General features: G+C 36.2%; 2 long non-coding RNA genes across 2 annotated transcripts in view; one reads left to right on the forward strand and one right to left on the reverse strand.

Moving 5' to 3' along the window:
* The first annotated feature begins 140 nt into the window (after nt 1-140).
* The window catches only part of LOC135101269 (uncharacterized), a 29,148-nt gene continuing 10,089 nt past the window's right edge, over nt 141-19,199 (forward strand). The window contains exons 1-2 of the long non-coding RNA XR_010269184.1: nt 141-289; nt 11,271-11,407. This is a non-coding gene — a long non-coding RNA (uncharacterized LOC135101269). The remainder of the gene's footprint in view (nt 290-11,270; nt 11,408-19,199) is intronic.
* Nucleotides 13,069-19,199, reverse strand: part of LOC135101268 (uncharacterized) — a 41,151-nt gene continuing 35,020 nt past the window's right edge. Inside the window, exon 6 of the long non-coding RNA XR_010269183.1 lies at nt 13,069-17,960. This is a non-coding gene — a long non-coding RNA (uncharacterized LOC135101268). The remainder of the gene's footprint in view (nt 17,961-19,199) is intronic.

Consider the following 19,199-nt stretch of genomic DNA (forward strand, 5'->3'; position numbering starts at 1 on the left):
CTAATCTCTTCACATGAAAAGCTTCTCCATCTCATGCTTTGTCTTCCTTTTGACCTTTTTTTTTCTTCCTCTCTCCCTCCCCCCCCCACACACACCTTTTGGCAATAGTTTACTAATCCACTAGACTTGAATAAGCAAGAGTGATGATGCTTCAGTAAACAACATATGGCGAGACGTGGCAATTCTTGACCAACAATGCGCTATGGTGGTCAGGCAGTGTGTTTCCGTGTGTTATGTCGCGCTGTAGGAGCAGTTCGTAGATAGTGTCTCTGTTACCAGCTGTCCACAGGTACGAATTGTCTGTCCGCTTGCTTTTTGGGTGCTTGTGCCTTATTGTCTGTTAGCTCAGACTATACGAACAGCCTCACGTGGCCACAAGAGCTCCAGTGTGTTGTGTTGTAAGATCCCGAACACTGGATTGAAAATCATCAGTGACCTTTTATTTATTTGCTTGGAAAACTTGGTTGGTATTTTTATTTGATATATATATATATATATATATATATATATATATATATATATATATATATATATATATATATATATATATATATATATCAAATAAAAATACCAACCAAGTTTTCCAAGCAAATAAATAAAAGGTCACTGATGATATATATATATATATATATATATATATATATATATATATATATATATATATATATATATATATATATATATATATATATATATAAAATATATCATGATTTTCCATTACTTTAATGTAGCAGAATCTAGCATTGCCAGAATCTGTCCAAACCATACATGAAATTCGATTGTTTGGATGTGAAGTGGGCAGATCATTGTCACCCTCCTCATAGATAAGCATGCAGTTAGGGTATAAAGGTGTCCTCTGGTATGGTTGAGTCTGTGTTGTAGTAAGAGGGTGGCAAATTCAAATGGCATGAGTTGAATTAACAGGAAGTTTTTAAAATCTTTTTGTGTTGCTTCTTGTTTTGGCTGTTCACTTGTTCACCTTGGTGTATTCATCTGTCACCTATTCTGACCTGCCAAGAGCAGGAGTTGCTGAAGTAGGAATACAGAATAGGCTGGTCAACTCACCCTGAGTCCAGCCAAGACTGGGTGAGGAAGGTACAGGCCCAGAAGCTCCAGAAAGATACTTCAGTCAGACTAACAATTAAATAAAAAATAGTAAAGAAAGAAAAAAAAAAAAAAACTGGTCACGAACTAGTAGTTGATCAATATGACTCCAGTTTATATACAAATTCACTTAGATATTCGTGACCAACCATTTAGGCTACAGCTTCTTGTACTGAGTAATCTGAAGCCCAGTTGTATGTCTAAAGTTTTTAGTAACACTGCCAGCAAAATTGCAAATATTTATTAAAATTTTTTTAGGGGTGACCTCATGGTATTATTTGTTGTTTTGAGGCTTTTCTATCATTACACCATCATGAATAAATAGTGATAGAATAGTAATCATAAGGATCAGTGCTATTATGTGAAATTCATGAAATTATAGGATTAATAAGAATCACCTTGCTCAGTACTTTGTCTTCATTTTATTTATGACAGTTGATTTCTGGATTTTTTCTCATTAGATAGTTATTAATTTAGGTTAGGCTAGTAGTTATCCCTCCCTATGGGAGTCTTGGAGGCTTGCCCACATTAAGTTTTAATATTTTGAGTGAGAGTTTTCCTATGGTTTCTATCCTGCTCTCTGTAAATTCATCTAAAGTTCCTTTTCTTACTTTACTGTTCTGTTGCTGCTGTGGTAGACGGTGTCCTAAATTTATTAATAGTGGTGTTCCTCAGGGTTCTGTACTGTCACCCACTCTCTTCCTATTATTCATCAATGATCTTCTAAACCAAACTACTTCTCCTATCCACTCCTATGCTGATGATACCATCACATCTTTTTGTAGATATCCACCCTTTCAGGAGGTAAACAGTTCATGCAGGGAAGCCACAGACTGCCTCACTTCTGATCTCTTTAAAATTTCTGATTGGGGCAGAGCAAACTTAGTAATGTTCAATGCCTCAGAAAACTTGATTCCTCCATCTATCAGCTCGACACAACCTTCCAGATAACTATCCCCTCTTCTTCATTGACAATCAACTGTCCCCCTTTTCTACACAGAACATCTTTGGTCTGTCCTTTACTTATAATGTAAACTGGAAACTTCACATATCATCCCTAATCATCCCTAGCTAAAAAAAACTTCACATATCATCCCTAATCATCCCTAGCTAAAAAGGCTTCTATGAAGTTAGGTGTTCTGAGTCATCTCTGCTAGTTTTTCTCATCCCCTCAACTGCTAACTCTGTATAGTGGCCTTATCCATCCATGTATGGAGTATGCTTCACATGTATGGGGGGTTTCCATTCATATTGCTCTTTTAGACAGTGGAATCAAAAGCCTTTTTGTCTTATCAGCTCCTCTCCTTTGAATGTCTTCAGCTTCTTTCTCGTTGCTGCAATGTTGCATCTCTTGTAGTCTTCTATTTCTGTTTTCATGCGAGCTGCTTTTATAATCTGTCCATCTCCCTAGTGCAAAAGTTAATCAGCATTCTCAGTCATTCATCCCTCTTTCCAATAAACTCTGGAACTCCCTGCCTGCTTTTGTATTTACATCTTCCTATGACTTGAACTCTTTCAAGAGAGAGGTTTCAAGACACTTATCCTGTAATTTTTGACTACCCCTTTCAACTCTGGGGACTGGCACCTCAGTGGGCTTTTTTTTATTGCAGTTTTGTTGCTTTTGGCCAGTACCTCTCCTATTAAAAATAAAAAAAAAATAAAAAAAAAATAAATATATAATAAATGTATATGTAATAATAATAATAATAATAATAATAATAATGATAATAATAATAATAATAATAATAATAATAATAATAATAATAATAATAATAATAATAATAAAATTTAAAAAAATGCACTTAACTCAGTATATTCTCTACATGAATATTCTGACTTTGCAACTGAGCTACATTAGACTTAACCAGTATCTTCACTTTTCATTCATTGGTCTGATTAACTGAGGGCCATTAAATTGTTTTTTACATTGTTCCTTTGTTTTGAACCTTTATCTAGAAAAGTATCAAGACACCTGAGGAACTATTTAAGAACTAATTTGAGGAAAGCTTTGTAGCCTTAGTAATTTTGTCTAGTCAGATTGGATTCTCTGACTAATTTTCTTGATGCAGTATTATATTTCTTTGAAGGTAAAATTGGATATAAGCAGTCCCATCTTTGGTTTCTTAGTGGTTTTTGTCCATTGCAGAAGTAATAGTACAGAGTGCATCACACCTAATTTATGGCTCTGTTCCATATCAACATTTCCCCTCTCGAACCATGCAATATCCATCCTCACTTCATTCTCTTGTGAACCAGAAGGAACCAATTCCAGAGATAATGAAAATACTCCAGTCTGAAATTTTTTAAGTTAGTGACAATTATCTCTAAAAGCAAATTAAGCACTTATAAAGGTTTTGATGTGGAAATTCACTGCTTAGTTAATAGTTTTTAGAATTGATCTAGTGGATTTTCTTTATAAGTTTTGTTTTGTGATTATTACTCATATTAGTGATATTCACTGCTTTATAACAACCTGTTTTTTTTTCTTTTTTGTATTTTGTCTTTGCTGATCACTCTCCTTTCTCATATCTGAGATTGTAAATTTTCTCTTTTCAATTTGTGCTCCAGGTGGCATTGGGTCTATTTAATCAATAATATATATAGATATTCATATTGTGAGGTGATTAACTATAGTTAACTAGTTAAGTTACCCAAGTATCAGGCCTGTGTTTTGTATTTTGTTATTATGTGTGTAATAACCGTGCACGTGACACCTCATAGTGATGGTGGTTATCCATAATGTTATATTGATTATTTAGTATTTATTATTCTGGCATGTGTAATATGTAAAGGGGATAATTTAAGCAGGTTGAATTTAAGTCAGTAGTTAATCCTGCCAGGTCCCACTCCTTGTCACATCAGCCTACTGCCTGGCTACTGGATTTAGTTGTGTTCCGGAAGTGGGAGCAGCAAGGTGTTGGCCTTTTGTGGGTGACTGCCAAACATAAGTATTGTTCTAGTTTGTATATTGTAACATAAGCTCACCTTTTTGTGCTAGGATGTTATTTATTGCTCTATGTGATGTGAATTTCGTTGTGAATTGGGTTATGGTGGAAAAGATGGAAAGGAGATAGCCCGTGGATGGTGCTAGTACCATATGGAAGCTTATTGATAGTTTCTACTTGTAAGCCTATTAGTTAACTCCAGAATTCTATCAGTCTAAATTTTGTAACTCAGTTAAGACCTCCAATTAAACTTTTGTTGAATATGCACATTTGTTAAGAAAACTGCATAATAGATTGATTGTTTCTCGTGGAGTAACAAATTTTGACCAGTTATCTGAGCTTATGATACTAGAACAATACTTGAACACCTTGCCATATGATATAAGAGTATATTTGTGTGAAAAAGAGGTAGATTCACTTGATAGAGCAGCTTTCTTAGCTGAAAATTATAATTTAATTCATAAAGCTAATAGAAAGAGTTACCCTGACTAGAACATAGCTCATTATGTTGGTAAGTCTTTGGGTACTGATTATGCTGGGAAAAGTGTGAACTGTTCAGGTTTTGACACTAAAACTTGGAATTACTGTAAGAAGCCAGGGCATCTTGTGGCAAGTTGTCCTAAGTTAGAGAGGAAAGAATAGTATAGGTCTGACACCAAACCTGTTATTAATTATGTCTTTAAACCAGCAGATGTGAGTGATCCTGTCTTAACCATGTGTAATGAGTGTCAACAGCTGTTCCAACCATTCAGGTTTGAGGGTAGTGTGTCAGCCTCTGAGAACAGTCCATCCATCCCTGTCAGTATCCTGTGTGATACAGGTGCCTCTCACAGTATTGTGGTAAGGAGTATTGTTCCTTTTGTTGAGGATTCATACACTGGGGAGTTTGTTGTACTGAAGGGCATTAATAGGTGCATTACACTACCATTATGCAGACTCTGTTTAAGGTCTGGCATAATTTTGCAGGTTGTAACTGTTGCTGTTTAGGATTCCTTGCCTGTTGAGGGAGTTACATTTTTTCTAGGTAACGATATTGCTGGCTGTTGTGTAATCCCTGATCCTGTAGTCTGTTCTAATCCTCTAAATTTTGATCCTGCAGTAAAGTTGACAGAACAGCATTCTGGACTGTTCCCTTCGTGTGTTGTTACTAGGAGCCAGTCAAAGGACACTGCCATAGACACTGATGTTGATCTTGATAATTTGGATGAGCTATTCACTAATGAGGCTATTCATGATGAGGTTGGTGAGGAGCCTGTTAATAATTCTAGTAGTGATTCAAAGTCCACAGTGGATATAGGTGATGTTCCTGTGACTCGTAAGATGTTGGTGGAAGCTTAGAGGGCAGATCCCTCTTTGGGCAATCTTTTGGATGAGGCTGTCTCAGAGGCTGAGAGTGAAGATGATTCTGTCTGTTATTTTTTAAGTCAGGTATCCTTATGAAAAAATTGTGCCTTAAGTTCCCAAAAGTGAGACATGGCATATTGTTAAACAGATTGTAGTGCCAACATGTTTTTGTGACAGTCCTTAGTTTAGCTCACAATCGTGTAAGTGGTCATCTTGGTGTTAAGAAGACACTATATACAATACTGAAGTATTTCCTTTGGCCTGGAGTGAGTTCTGATGTTGCAAAATTTTATAAGAACAGCCACATTTGTCAAATTGCTGGTAAACCAAATCAAGTAATACCTCGAGCTCCATTGCAACCCATCCCTGTAATTTCTGAATCATTTCATAGGGTAATCATAGACTGTGTAGGTCCCTTAGAGAAAACCAGAAAGGGACATCAGTTCCTACTAACTGTCATGGATGTGACCACCCACTATCCTGAAGCCGTGCCCTTGAGAAGCATAACCACCAAATCTATTACTCCTCTCCTTATAAGATTCTTCACGCAGTTTGGTCTTCCTCAAATAGTCCAGTCTGATCAAGGCACGAATTTCACTTCCAAAGTATTTAAAGAAGTTTTAGCAACACTAGGAATTAAATGGCACTTAGCTTCCTGTTACCATCCAGAAAGTCAGGGTGCACTTGACCAATTCCACCAAACTTTGAAATCTTTGTTAACAAAATATTGTATGGAGTCTGTCAAGAATTGGGATGAAGGAATTCCATTAGTGTTATATGGTATCCACAATACTAAACAAGACAGTCTAGGATTTTCCCCAAATGAGCTACTCTTTGGTAGAGATGTAAGGGGACCATTAAAATTGTTGTATGAGAGTTGGATAGATGAAGAAGAGGATACCAGTTTAACTGATTATGTGGCAAGATTAAGAGATAGACTAAAGCAAGTGCAGGAGTTTGCAAGCAAGAATTTGTCAGCTGCACAGAGAAAAAAATGAAGGCTCACCATGATGTTTCTTCTGTTGAAAGAGAATTTAATGTGGGAGATAAGATTTTGGTGTTTTTGCCTATTAGGAAATTCCCAATAAAAGCAAGATACCAGCGTCCATATGAAGTGATTGGAAGAGAAGACAGACTTAACTACATAATATCTATTCCAGGTCGTCATAAAACTTAGAGAGTTGTACATGTCAATTTGTTAAAAGAATATTGTTCTAGAGATGATCAAGAAGATTGTCATAAGGAAGATCAAGTACAGGTATTAAGTCAGGATGCTGTGTATAATGAACCTATTAATTATGAATTTGATGTAAAATGTGATGTGAAGCTTAATAATTCTAATGTTTTATCGAATTTAGAAAGTAAACTTGTCCATTTGAGTGCAGAGCAGGAAGTTGATATTAAGGAAATTTTGTATGAGTTTAGGGATTTATGCTCTGATGTTCCAAGGCAAAGTACTGTTGTTGAGCATGACATTGTGGTGATTGAAAACACAGCCCCAGTTAAACAAGCACAATACAGGATGTCACCCCAAAAAAAAAGAAATATTAAGAGAAGAAGTTCAGTTTCTTACAGCCCCAGTTAAACAAGCACAATACAGGATGTCACCCCAAAAAAAAAAGAAATATTAAGAGAAGAAGTTCAGTTTCTGTTGAAACATAATTTGACTGAGAAGAGTAAGAGTGAGTGGGCCTCCCCTTGTTTATTGGTTCCAAAGGCAGATGGGTCCATGAGGATGTGTAGAGACTGCTGCAGAGTTAATGCACAAACTCGTTAAGTGACTCATTTCCTCTTCCTCAAATCGATGATATCATCGATTCAGTTGGAAGTGCTACATTCTTGACAAAAATTGACCTGTTAAAAGCTATTATCAAGTGCCATTAAGTGATAGGGCAAAGATCATCATTGCTTTCATAACCCCTGAAGGCTTGTACCAATATAAGGTAATGCCATTTGGCTTATGTAATGCACTTGTACCTTTCAAAGATTAATCACCAATGTGGTTGATGGGTTGGTGAATGTGTATGGTTACCTGGATGATGTAATTACAGTCTCGAATGACTGGCAGACACATACACTAACCCTCAGATGTTTGTTTAAAAGGCTTAGAGAAGCTCACCTTACCATCAATTTAGTTAAAGTGAACTTGGGTATAGTAGCTTGAGTTTTCTGGGGTGTGTGGTTGGGAGTGGAAGAGTGGTCCCAATAGATTCAAAGGTAGCAGCCATAAATGATTTACCTGTATCTACTAATAGAAGACAATTATTAAGATTTATTTATTTATTTATTTATGCATGGCAGGCTACTACCGTTGCTTTTTGTCAAAATTTTTCTGATGTAATTGCTCCATTATCAGATCTTGTAAGTCCAAAAAGAAAATTTGTTTGGTCAGAAAGATGTCAAGATGCCTTCAAGAAAGTTAAATGGATTCTAACATCCCAACCTGTACTTACGAGTCCTGACTTTAACAAACGCTTTCTTCTGCATGTTGATGCAAGTGATCATGTAACTGGTGCAGTATTGTTGCAAGAGAGTTCTGAAAAGATGCTACACCCTGTATGTTATTTGTCTACAAAATTCAAAACTCATCAATGCAACTATTCAACAATTGAAAAAGAGGCCCTTGTTTTGTTGATTGCCCTAGAAAAATTTGAGGTTTACCTTGAGCATAGTAATGGTAAAATAGTTGTATATTGTGACCATAATCCTTTAACTTTTGTAAACAGGATGAAAAATAAGAACCAAAGGCTTACCAGATGGTGTTCGGCTCTACAACCATATGATCTGGAAATTTGTCATATTAAGGGATGCCATTATGTGATTGCAGACACCTTGTCTCAGGCTCACATAGAACTGTAATATTCTTTAATGCTTTTTTAACTTTTATGTTTTATATGATAAAAACCTGTGTTTTTATCTTTAGGAGGGAGGTGTGAGGTGATTAATTATAGTTAACTAGTTAAGCTACCCCTGTATCAGGCCTGATTAACTATAGTTAACTAGTTAAGCTACCCCTGTATCAGGCCTATGTTTTGTATTTTGTTATTATGTGTGTAATAACTGTGGACATGACACCTTATAATGGTAGTGGTTATCCATAATGTTATATTGATTATTTAGTGTATATATATATTCTGGCATGTGTAACATGTAAAGGGGATAATTTAAGCGGGTTGAATTTAGGTTGGTAGTTAACCCCGCCACGTCACACTACTTGTCATGTCAGCCTGCTGCCCGGCTACTGGATTCACTTGTGTTCTGGAAGTGGGAGTGGCAAGGTGTTGGCCTCTTGTGGGTGACTGCCAAACATAAGTATTGTTCTAGTTTGTATATTGTAATATAAGCTTACCTTTTTTACTAGGATGTTATTTATTGTTCCATGTGATGTGAATTTCGTTGTGAATTGGGTTATGGTGGAAAAGATGGAAAGGAGATAGCCCGTGGGTGGTGCTAACACCATATGGAAGCTTATTGATGGTTTCTACTCATGATACACTGCTTGGGTTTTTATTAAATGTAATTGTTCTCTAATGCCTGTTTGTTTCGGCATGCCCTTATGGCTTAAGGTAATAGGTTCACCTCTAGAATTGCGTAACATAAGTAAATGATAGCCCAGTGGCGTAATATCCTGTCTGAATCTTATATACTTAGATTCTGATTCCTTCCTTCTTCCATTGATTCTGACACCTTGCTTCTTCCATTGATGTGTCCCAAAATGGTCATGACAGATGAGCCTCCCTCTCTCTATCCAAACACTCCATCTTTGATTTCAAGCTTTCCTCAACTATTATCACCTCAGTCACTCATGTAAACTCTTTGCATTATTAGAATTTTGAAATATTCAGGTCTTATCCCAGCTTAAAAATCTTCAGTCCTTCATCTAATATATAATGGCACAGGTTTTCAGTTGAGTATTTTTTTAAAACAAAAAAAAGTTGTAAGACTAAGGTGCATAGACTAGTTTTTTGCATGTTAAATAGAAAAAAAAAAAATGTTTGAAAATCAGAGTTAAATTAAGTGATTTAACTAGTTGAGTGTTGCATTTTACCTAAGTGATTTAACTAGTTGAGTGTTGCATTTTACCAAGTTGAGCTTATTGATAAGGGTATGGTTTCCTCACATTACAATATTATTCATCTACTGCTACACCAACAGGAGGTTATTCCTTAACCTCCCCTCATCTTGTATCCTTAAGCTGTTGTTTTTACAGAACTCAATTCAGCATTCCATACAATATTCATAAAGTTTTGTTCTGTATTATCTGTGCATTTTTTTTCTATCTTGGTTTCTATCTTGGGTACTAACTTTGTATAGGGAATTAATCTATCCTTATGTGAAATGTGGAGTAAAATGGTTCATGTCTTGCCAGCTCCCTTCCTCTGACAACTGTCATCAGTCTCTTACATTGTGTTGCAATTTTACATCTTTTGCTCTATTACCCAGACTGTTATTTCTATGGTTACCGTTATGAAGAAAAAAAAAAGATTTGCCTGGTGTCTCCCGTGGCCTAGCTACCCAAGTCTTTCCACAAACCATGATTGTGTTCACCTTGCTATTGCAAGATCTTCACTTTCATTCCTTTCACTGGTAAACTCGAACTCTGCATATTTATATTTCCCCTTCCTAAAATTTCAACTCTTTCAGAAGAGGAACATCTAAATTGGCCAATGCACTTTAATGTTCCTGCTCAGTGTTTTACAAAGTGGCAAATAAGCAGTCTTCCTTGGCCAGGTTCCTTTAGGTGGGGGAAAAAAAAAAGAACATTTATAGTTATACTCTATATGAGTCTTGCGTGAAAAGTTCATATATTTAACCTATTTTGTTCAGTCTATTAATTTCATTGACTGTGATAAGCAGCATAACTTGCTCAATCCTTGTTCTGAGTTAGAGCATTTATTGTTTTATTATACATACCATAACTAACAGAATACCTTAAACAGTAAGCTTGATGAATATTTTAAAATTACAAAAAACATTAGATGCAAGAATATGAATGTTAATTAATTATTTTTTCTATGAGACCACTTTCCTATAGAACCCAAAACTGTCCCAAGTAACATGCTTAATTTTTTGCTGGCTAGACAGAGGAAACTTAAGTCACATCCTCATCACTGGTAAAGAACTAAGTACTCCCTTAAGATTCAAACTGGTACACTTGATCTTTAAGTCCATTACAATTATAAGAATCAGAAGGGCTAACTCTCCAGAACTTGAGAAAACTAGTACTGAGGTGCCAGTCTTGTGACGTCAGGGATCATGGACCTCTACTCCTCCCTCTCATCAGCCATCCTCACAACTTACACTACACATTATCTTTCACCAATATCTTCCAGCAAACATTCATTTAATACCATTCTCTGACATCCTCTTTCTCTTTTTCCTTCCACTTTACTTAGTAAGCAATCTAGCCCTCTTCTCTCAGCATATGACCCAAGAACTTGATGTGGCAAATGTGACTCGTCTGAAGACTGTCAAAACTGTCCCTTATGGCATGTTTACATTCATATTGTGGATGTGGATGGAGTTGCCCTTTTTTTATGATCCTGTCTGGTTGGTTTGTCCTATAATCATTTACCTGTCTTTGCAAGTTGCTTATAATGAAGAAAATGCAAGGGTTAGACTTCAGAAAAAAATAAATTTAAGTCTACAGCATAGGATGAAATTAGCAAACATCTTAAAAGACTAAATAATAATGTTTATTATTTTCAAAGTGTTTAGAGTACTGTTTGTAACAAAGTGTGGATGTAATGTGTTTCTCGGGTATATGAATGATTAAATGCCTCAGTAGTCCCATTATTATCATAATATATTGGAATGTAACTATTTAAGCATAATTTGAGGTCAGAGCTGCTAATGAGCTTTTGCACAAAATTTCAGAGTGCCAGATAGACAGTAATAACAGTGCCAGCTCAAGACAAACAACCAACATTGCAAGAGGTAGAGACAAAGCAGATGACACCAAGAGGAGCATGTCATCTTTAAAGTGTGGGGTTCACAAGCTCCAGCGATAACAGGTATGCAGCTCACTGTGGGAAGATAATGTAAACTGGTGTGTTGTGGATTTAGGTCTCCAATGTGGTTACAGCTATGACAAGTGATGTGGTTACAGTAGTAGTAGTAGTAGTAGTACAAACAGAGGCCTACAAACATGTGAATAAAATAATAGCATACACAATACAATATGAAAGAAAATTTAAGAAAATTACACAATGTATGGGCAGGCATGCTGTGTCACATTTCACAAATACTGCATAAGAAAAATAGTAATCGGTTACAAAATATCCATAAAACTACAGTGATATGATGCATGTATTCCAGAAAGATAGAAGGCTTTACAAGAGTTTAAGAGATCATTGTGAAAGGGAAAAGTTTTAGGAGATTGTTGTGAAAGGGAAAAGTTATCAAATGCTTAAAATTGTGTAAGACTCCTTCAACATATTTTTCATGTCTCTCTCTCTTTTTGTGGTCAGATTGGGATAACACAAGGAACAATATCATTATTTTGAATGTTGCTTTCATGTCAGGGATCCATGTCTTTTGCACAGAGCATATAATGTAGATGACTCAAACAGGGAGGTTCACTTTTCATTTTTCTAATCCTAAAGCTGTAAACTTGGGTTTTACACAGCTTGTACTTGTGCTGTTCAAGATAGAGAGGCAGTTCACAAGTTGTACCTCAGTCATCCATCCATCTATCTATTTGAAAATTTTCCTGACTGAAAACATGTGAATTTTGTTCTGAACCTTAGCAAAACTCACCTTTTTGTCACTTGCTAAAGGTATTGCCAACAAATTTTTTTCTTTCCTGTTTACCATCAGTTTTCATCCAGATGACACTGCTGCTCTGTGGTCTCAACATGAACTCATTCTAAATGTTTGCTGAAGATTTAATCCTAAATGATTCTGGGCTTCACCTTACCATCTGACTATGTTGTACTTAGCAAAATTTATACCATCATATATAATCTCAGATTTTGATACTCAGAAGACTTCTAGTTCTAATGGAATTCCTCATGTTGTCCTTGGAAATGGTATATATGTGCATTAACATTCACCTTTCCCTTCTGGCTGAAAGTGTGCTTAAAGTCACCCTTTTCTCCAGCAAGGTGACTTTTCAAACTATTTAATATACTGGCTTTGACATTGCTCCTTTCTGAACTCTTATTGCAAGAAGATTGTGTATCTCTTCATAATAATAATAACAAAAAATGAGGGAAACTGCAAGAAGCCATCAGGCCTCCATGTGTCAGTCCCTGCATGAAATGTACCTACATTTCTCAACCTATCCATAAATTTGCCTTATCTTCTTTTAGAGCTCCCTAATGACTCAGTTCTAACAACCTGATTTAAAAGTCCATTCCATTCATCTACCACTGTATTTGATAATTGATTCCTTCCTATCACTTTTTAATTCAATTTTTTTTAAGATTGAACCCATTACTTCTTATTCTAGTTTGATTTCTGATCCTGAAAATTTTGGTTACACCACCCTTGTTATATCCTGTACTACACTTAATGACCCCAATCAGGTTCCTTCTTAACCTATGCCTCTTTAAGGGATGTAAATTTAAAAGCCTCAGTCTCCTTTGTTAAGAAATATCCCTCATTCCTTGTATCTTTTTAGATACAGGGAATACAGTATCCTTTGTACTGATAAAAAAAAAAAAAAAAAAAAAAAAAAAAAAAAAAAAAAAAAAAAGTCCTTCCTGTATAATATGGGGACTATAACTGCATAGCATAATCTACATGAAGTCTGACTAGGCCCAAATATAACTTTAATATTACTTTGGAACTTGATTTTTTTTATTTATTTATTTTATATATAACTTTGGGACTTTTTATTTATTTATTTATTTATTTTATTATTTTTTTTTTTATGTAAGAGGGTTACTGGCCAAGGGAAACAAAGAAGGGAAAAAATCCCACTGTGGTGCCAGTTCCAAAAGAGATGTTAAGAGAATCATCCAAAATTTAAGGATAAGTGTCCTGAAACCTCCCTCTTGAAAGAGTTCAAGTCATAGGAAAGTGGAAATACAGAAGGAGGCAGGGAGTTCCAGAGTTTACCAGAGAAAGGGATGAATGATTGAGAATACTGGTTAACTCTTGCATTAAAGAGGTGGACAGAGTAGAGGTGAGAGAAAAATGTCTCATGCAGCAAGGCCACGGGAGGAAGGAAGGCATGCAGTTAGGAAGACTGCAAGAGCAGTTTGCATGAAAATAGCAGTAGGAGATAGCAAGAGATGCAACACTGCAGCAATGAGAAAGAGGCTGAAGACAGTCAATTAGAGGAGTTGATAAGATGAAAAGCTTTTGATTCCACCCTGTCTAAAAAAAAGTGAGTGGAACCATCTCATATATGTGAAGCATACTCATTACATGGATGGATAAGGCCCCTGTACAGAGTTCGCTGTACAGAAAAACTGGCAGAGATGACTCAGAAAGCCTAACTTCATAGAAGCTGTTTTAGCTAGAGATGAGATGTGAAGTTTCCAGGTTAGATTATAAGTAAAGGCCAGACAAAGGATATTCAGTGTACAAGAGGGGGGACAGTTGAGTGTCATTGAAGAATAGTGGATAGTTGTCTGGAAGGTTCTGTTGAGTTGATATATGGAGGAATTGAGTTTTTTGAGGCATTGAACAATACTAAGTTTGCTTTACCCCAATCAGAAATTTTAGTGATCAAAAGTCAGGCGTTCTGTGACTTCCCTGCATGAACTGTTTACTTCCTGAAGCATTGGACATCAACAAAAAGATGTGGAAAAGTGCAGGCTAGTATTGTGACTGTAGGAGTGGATAGGACAAGTTTGGTTTAGGAGATATCTCCACTGATGAATAATATAGGAAGAGAGTGGGTGACAGGACACAATCCTGAGGAACATCACTGTTAATAGATTTGGGAAATGAACAGTAGCAATAGAACCACAGCAGCAATAGAACGGTCAGAAACGAAACTTGAAATGACATTACAGAGAAAGATAGAAGCCACAGGAGAGTAGTTTAGAATTCAAAGCTTTGTGCCAGACTGTCAAAAGCTTTTGACATGTCTAAGACAACATCTCTAAAAGAGGATGACCAAGACTCCGTAAGGAAAACCAGAAGATCACCGGTAGAGCAGCCTTGACACAACCCATACTGGCGATCAGATAGAAGGTTCTGAAGTGATAGATGTATAAGAATCTTCCTGTTAAGGATAGATTAAAAAATTAGGCAGGCAGGAAATTAAACCAGTAGGATGGTAGTTTGAGGGATTAGAATAGTGACTCTTTTTAGGTGCAGGCTGAATGTAGGCAAACTTCCAGCAAGAAGGAATGGTAGATGTTGATAGAGTTGAAAGAGTTTGATTAGGCAAGGTGCAAACACAGAGGCAGTTTTGGAGAACAATAGGAGGGACCCCATCAGGTCTATAAGCCTTTGAAGGCCAGTGAGGGCATGGAAAAAAAATTATTGTGAGTGATTTTAATAGATAGCATAAAGTAGTAAGTGGTTGGAGGTAAGGGAGGAACAAGCCCTGAATCATCCAAGGTAGAGTTTTTAGCAAAGGTTTGAGTGAAGAGTTCAGCTTTTGAAATAGATGAGATGGCAGTGATGCCATCAGGTTGAAATAAAGGAGGAAAAGATGAAGAAGCAAAGTTATTGGAGATGTTTTTGTCCAGGTGCCAAAAGTCATGATGGGAGTTATATCTTAAAAGATTTTGACACTTTACATTAATGAAAGAGTTTTTAGCTAGTTGGAGAACAGACTTGGCATGATTCTGGGCAGAAATATAAAGCGCACGAGATTCAGGTGGTGGAAGGCACAAGTACCTTTTGTGGGCCACCTCTATTACGTATAGCACAAGAGCAGGCTAAACTAAGGTTTGGAAGGTTTAGGTCAAGAGAGAGTGAGGAATGTACGCCTTAATGCCAGATACTATTACCTGTGTTATGTGCTCAGCACACAGATGGTTTTTTGACATGGTTTTCTGTCATTCCAAGGAAAATCAGCATAATACCTCCTCAGGTACCCCCATCTAGCAGAGGCAAAATGCCAGAGGCACCTCTGCTTTGGGGGATCCTGAGGAGAAATTGGAGCAGTAGGACAAAATACAGATATGAGATTGTGACTGGAGGTGCCCAATGGAGAAGATAGGGTAACAACATAAGCAAAAGTATTAGAGGTTATGAAAAAGTCAAGAATGTTGGGTGTATCTCCGAGGTGGTCAGGAATTTGAGTAGGATGTTGCACCAGTTGCTCTAGGTCATGGAGGATTGATAGCAAAGTTAAAGGCTAGTTCACCAGGATGGTCAGTGAAGGGAGAGTAAAGCCAAAGCTGGTGGTGAATGTTCAAGTCTCCAAGAATGGAGATCTCTGCAAAAAAGAAGAGGGTCAGAATGTGCTTTACCTTGTAAGTTAAGTAATCAAAAATTTCTGATAGAGTTAGGTGAGAGGTATACAGCACAGTTTGAGAGTTAGGTGAGAGGTAAACAGCACAGTTTGAGTGACTATAGTTATAGCCAGATGGTGGAAAACTCAAAAGATTCAAGAGTGTTGGCATGAGAGCAGGTTAAGTTGTTGCGCACAGACGCAACATCCAGCTTTGAACTGAAAATTAGGATAGAGAAGAGGAAAATGTCTGAATTCAAAACTCTAGGTTCAAAAAATCATGCCTTGATGATCATCACTGTGTGTGAGCTGCCAGGTTGTGCCTAAATAGATGACCACCACTGTTTAGAGATTAAAAGTGGTGGATGATGTTCTTGTTTACAACCAAGACCTACCTACCACCACATCTTTACTGCACCAACACCATTCTTACCAGAACAGTATCACACTTAATGCAGATAAGTTTGTTCTCATTGAACCTGTGTTCAAGTTCTGCAGCTTCATGTTGTCAGCTGAGGGCACCAGTGCTGACCCTGACGAAATCCGAGAAATTCCCAACTTTGCAACCCCACCCAACATTACTGACCACAGATTTTTCATGTGCCTTGTTAACCAGCAGGACAAATTCTTGCCTGAGATCTCTGCAGCTGTATAGCCACTTTGATCCGTGATGAGCCCATGACACATGTTTATGTGGACAGATGATCATGATGCAGCCTTTCATCAGGTAGAGGTGGCATTGGCCAGTCCACCACAACTGACAATGTTTGACTCACACCTGCCCACCACCTGCCCACCATTCTCTAGACACACACAATGTAATAATGGCATTGGCTATGGCCCTCTTGCAGGACCACGGTGGAGGCCCCTTATGCCTGGTTTAGTGTGGCTCATGCTTCTTATCAGACACAAGGACGAGATATGCCATGATTGAACTTGAGATGCTGGCAACAATGTGGGTGATGTAGAAATGTAGTTTTTACCTTCAGGGTCTACATCACTTTGAACACATAACCAGCCACCATCTGCTCATCCCCACACTTTAAACACTTTATTATGCTTGACATGTATACATATATCATTACATACAATTTTTAGTAGGTCAAACAGCCCTTTACAAGCAGGAGCTTTATGGGGAATAGCAAGAAAAAATTATAATTTTGTGAATAACATATTTTATAAAATAGCAGAAGAGGTAATACAAGCTAATAACATATTTTATAAATAGTAGAAGAGATAATACAAGCTAATAGGAACTATTATTATTAATATAAATCAAACTAATAATACAGCACAATGATGGTAACTCTAGTAATGTAATATAATAATATTATAATATCTATGATAGTAGTGTAGAAATGTATCAGTATTTATTATCTGTAGATTGCAATGTGTGACTAGTAAGAGGACAACTTGTCTCTTAAATTTGTCTTTAAAAGACAATAGGCTGGGTGAGTGTTTGGTATGACATGGTATATTATTCGTTATTTTATGTCCTAGATACATTAGTGAATGTTTGTATAATGTTAAATTGGGTCTGGGTATATTTAGTGAGTACTGGTTCCTGGTTAGGTAATTGTGCACAGGTTGTGTCTTGTAGTTACAGTGTACTAGAATTTATTCTTTGATACTTGTAAGATGCAATACTGAGTTTTGTTTAAGTCAGCAGGGTTTAAGATATTCAGTTGTTTAAATAGTGGAGGTGTATGTTCACTGTAATCACTGTTGGTTATTATTCTGATAATTTTTTTATGTAGAACATTGAGTGTACAGATGACAAGGATAAGTTTGGGACAAATAGGATTACAATAGATAAGATGAGGATATATGTGGGTGTAATACAAACATTTAAGAACATTATTTGGGGCAAGATGTTTTATTTTGTGGAGGAGTGGAATAGTTCTTGATAATCTTAGACAGGTTGGATAAGTGGTTTAAAAGTTAGATTTTTGTCAAACGTTTCTCCAAGGAATTTGATTTTCCCTACTTACAAAGATGTCATCATTTAGTATAGTTAGATTGGGTAAAGGTTGATAGTAGGTAATAGTTTTGGTAAATAGCATGTAGTAAGTTTTAGAGTTAGAGGTATTTAACAGTAAGTTTAGTAGCTAACTACCAGTTTGAAATTTTTTTTAAGTTCCATACTTGCCTTAGTTGGTTTGCCTCAGTTGATTTTCCTCCTGTCATATAAAGTGTTGAATCATCTGCAAATAATATAATATGAAGTATATCAGATACATTGGAGATATCATTAATGTATAGGAGAAAGAGTATAGGACCCAGTATACTTCATTGTGGTACTCCTAGGTTTACAGTTTTCATTGGAGATAATGTACTGTTGATAGCAGTATACTGTTGTCTGTTATTTAAATAAGACATAAACCAGTCATGGATGCATCCATGGATACCGTAGTGATACATTTCATGTATGAGAATTTTGTGTTGGACTGTGTCAAAGGCTTTGTGGAAGTCGATGAAGATGGAAACGATGGATTTGTTATTATTGAGAGCTGTGTAAAGATCAGAGATGTAAAGGTGTTTAATGCATCAAAATGCTTAATCCTGGTCTAAACCAAATTGTCTCATTTAAAATTTCCATTTCGTTTAAAAATAGTAGTAGTTGGTTTATCATTAATGATTCAAATATTTTTGAGAAGATTGGTAATGTGGAGATATGTCTGTAATTTGATACATCTTTCTTGCAATGTGTTTTATGAATTGGGGTTATTTTAGCAACGTGTTTTATGAATTGGGATTATTTTAGCAAGTTTTAACCTGTCAAGGAAGACACCTATATTGATTGACTGGTTGAAAAGAATAATATGTATGGTGAGCATGTCTCTTAAATTTGTCTTTAAAAGACAATAGGCTGGGTGAGTGTTTGGTGTGACATGGAATATTATTCCATATTTTATGTCCTAGATACATTGGTGAATGTTTGTATAATGTTAAATTGGGTGGGTCTGGGTATATTTAGTGAGTACTGGTTCCTAATGATATCAACTGGTATCTCATCTAAGTGTCCATTATTTTTAAGGGCAGATATAACTTTTGTTGTATTATGATTGTATCATGTATCATGATACAACTTTTGTTGTATCATGTCCGTTATTTTTAAGGGCAGATATAACTTTTGTTGTATCATGATTTGTAATTAGGGGCGTCACCATGGAGTGCAGGTAGTTTCCATGGAGAAAAGTTATAGTGGGTTTCTGTGTGTAGCAATTTGTGTGCAAGCTCAGGGGCAGTATTTGAAAATAGTCATTAAATACTTCTGATATTTCAAGTGGGGTGTTCTTAAATAAATATAATGAAATATAATAAATATAATAAACTCAACAGTCAACTGAGTTGACTTGAGTTTATTTTGGTATTAGAGTTTTAGTTTGTTTATTGTATTCCATAATTTCCTAGTACTTAAACGAAAGTCTGAGAATTTTTGT

The sequence above is a fragment of the Scylla paramamosain genome, chromosome 6, assembly GCF_035594125.1.
Source record: "Scylla paramamosain isolate STU-SP2022 chromosome 6, ASM3559412v1, whole genome shotgun sequence".
Lineage (NCBI taxonomy): Eukaryota > Metazoa > Arthropoda > Malacostraca > Decapoda > Portunidae > Scylla > Scylla paramamosain.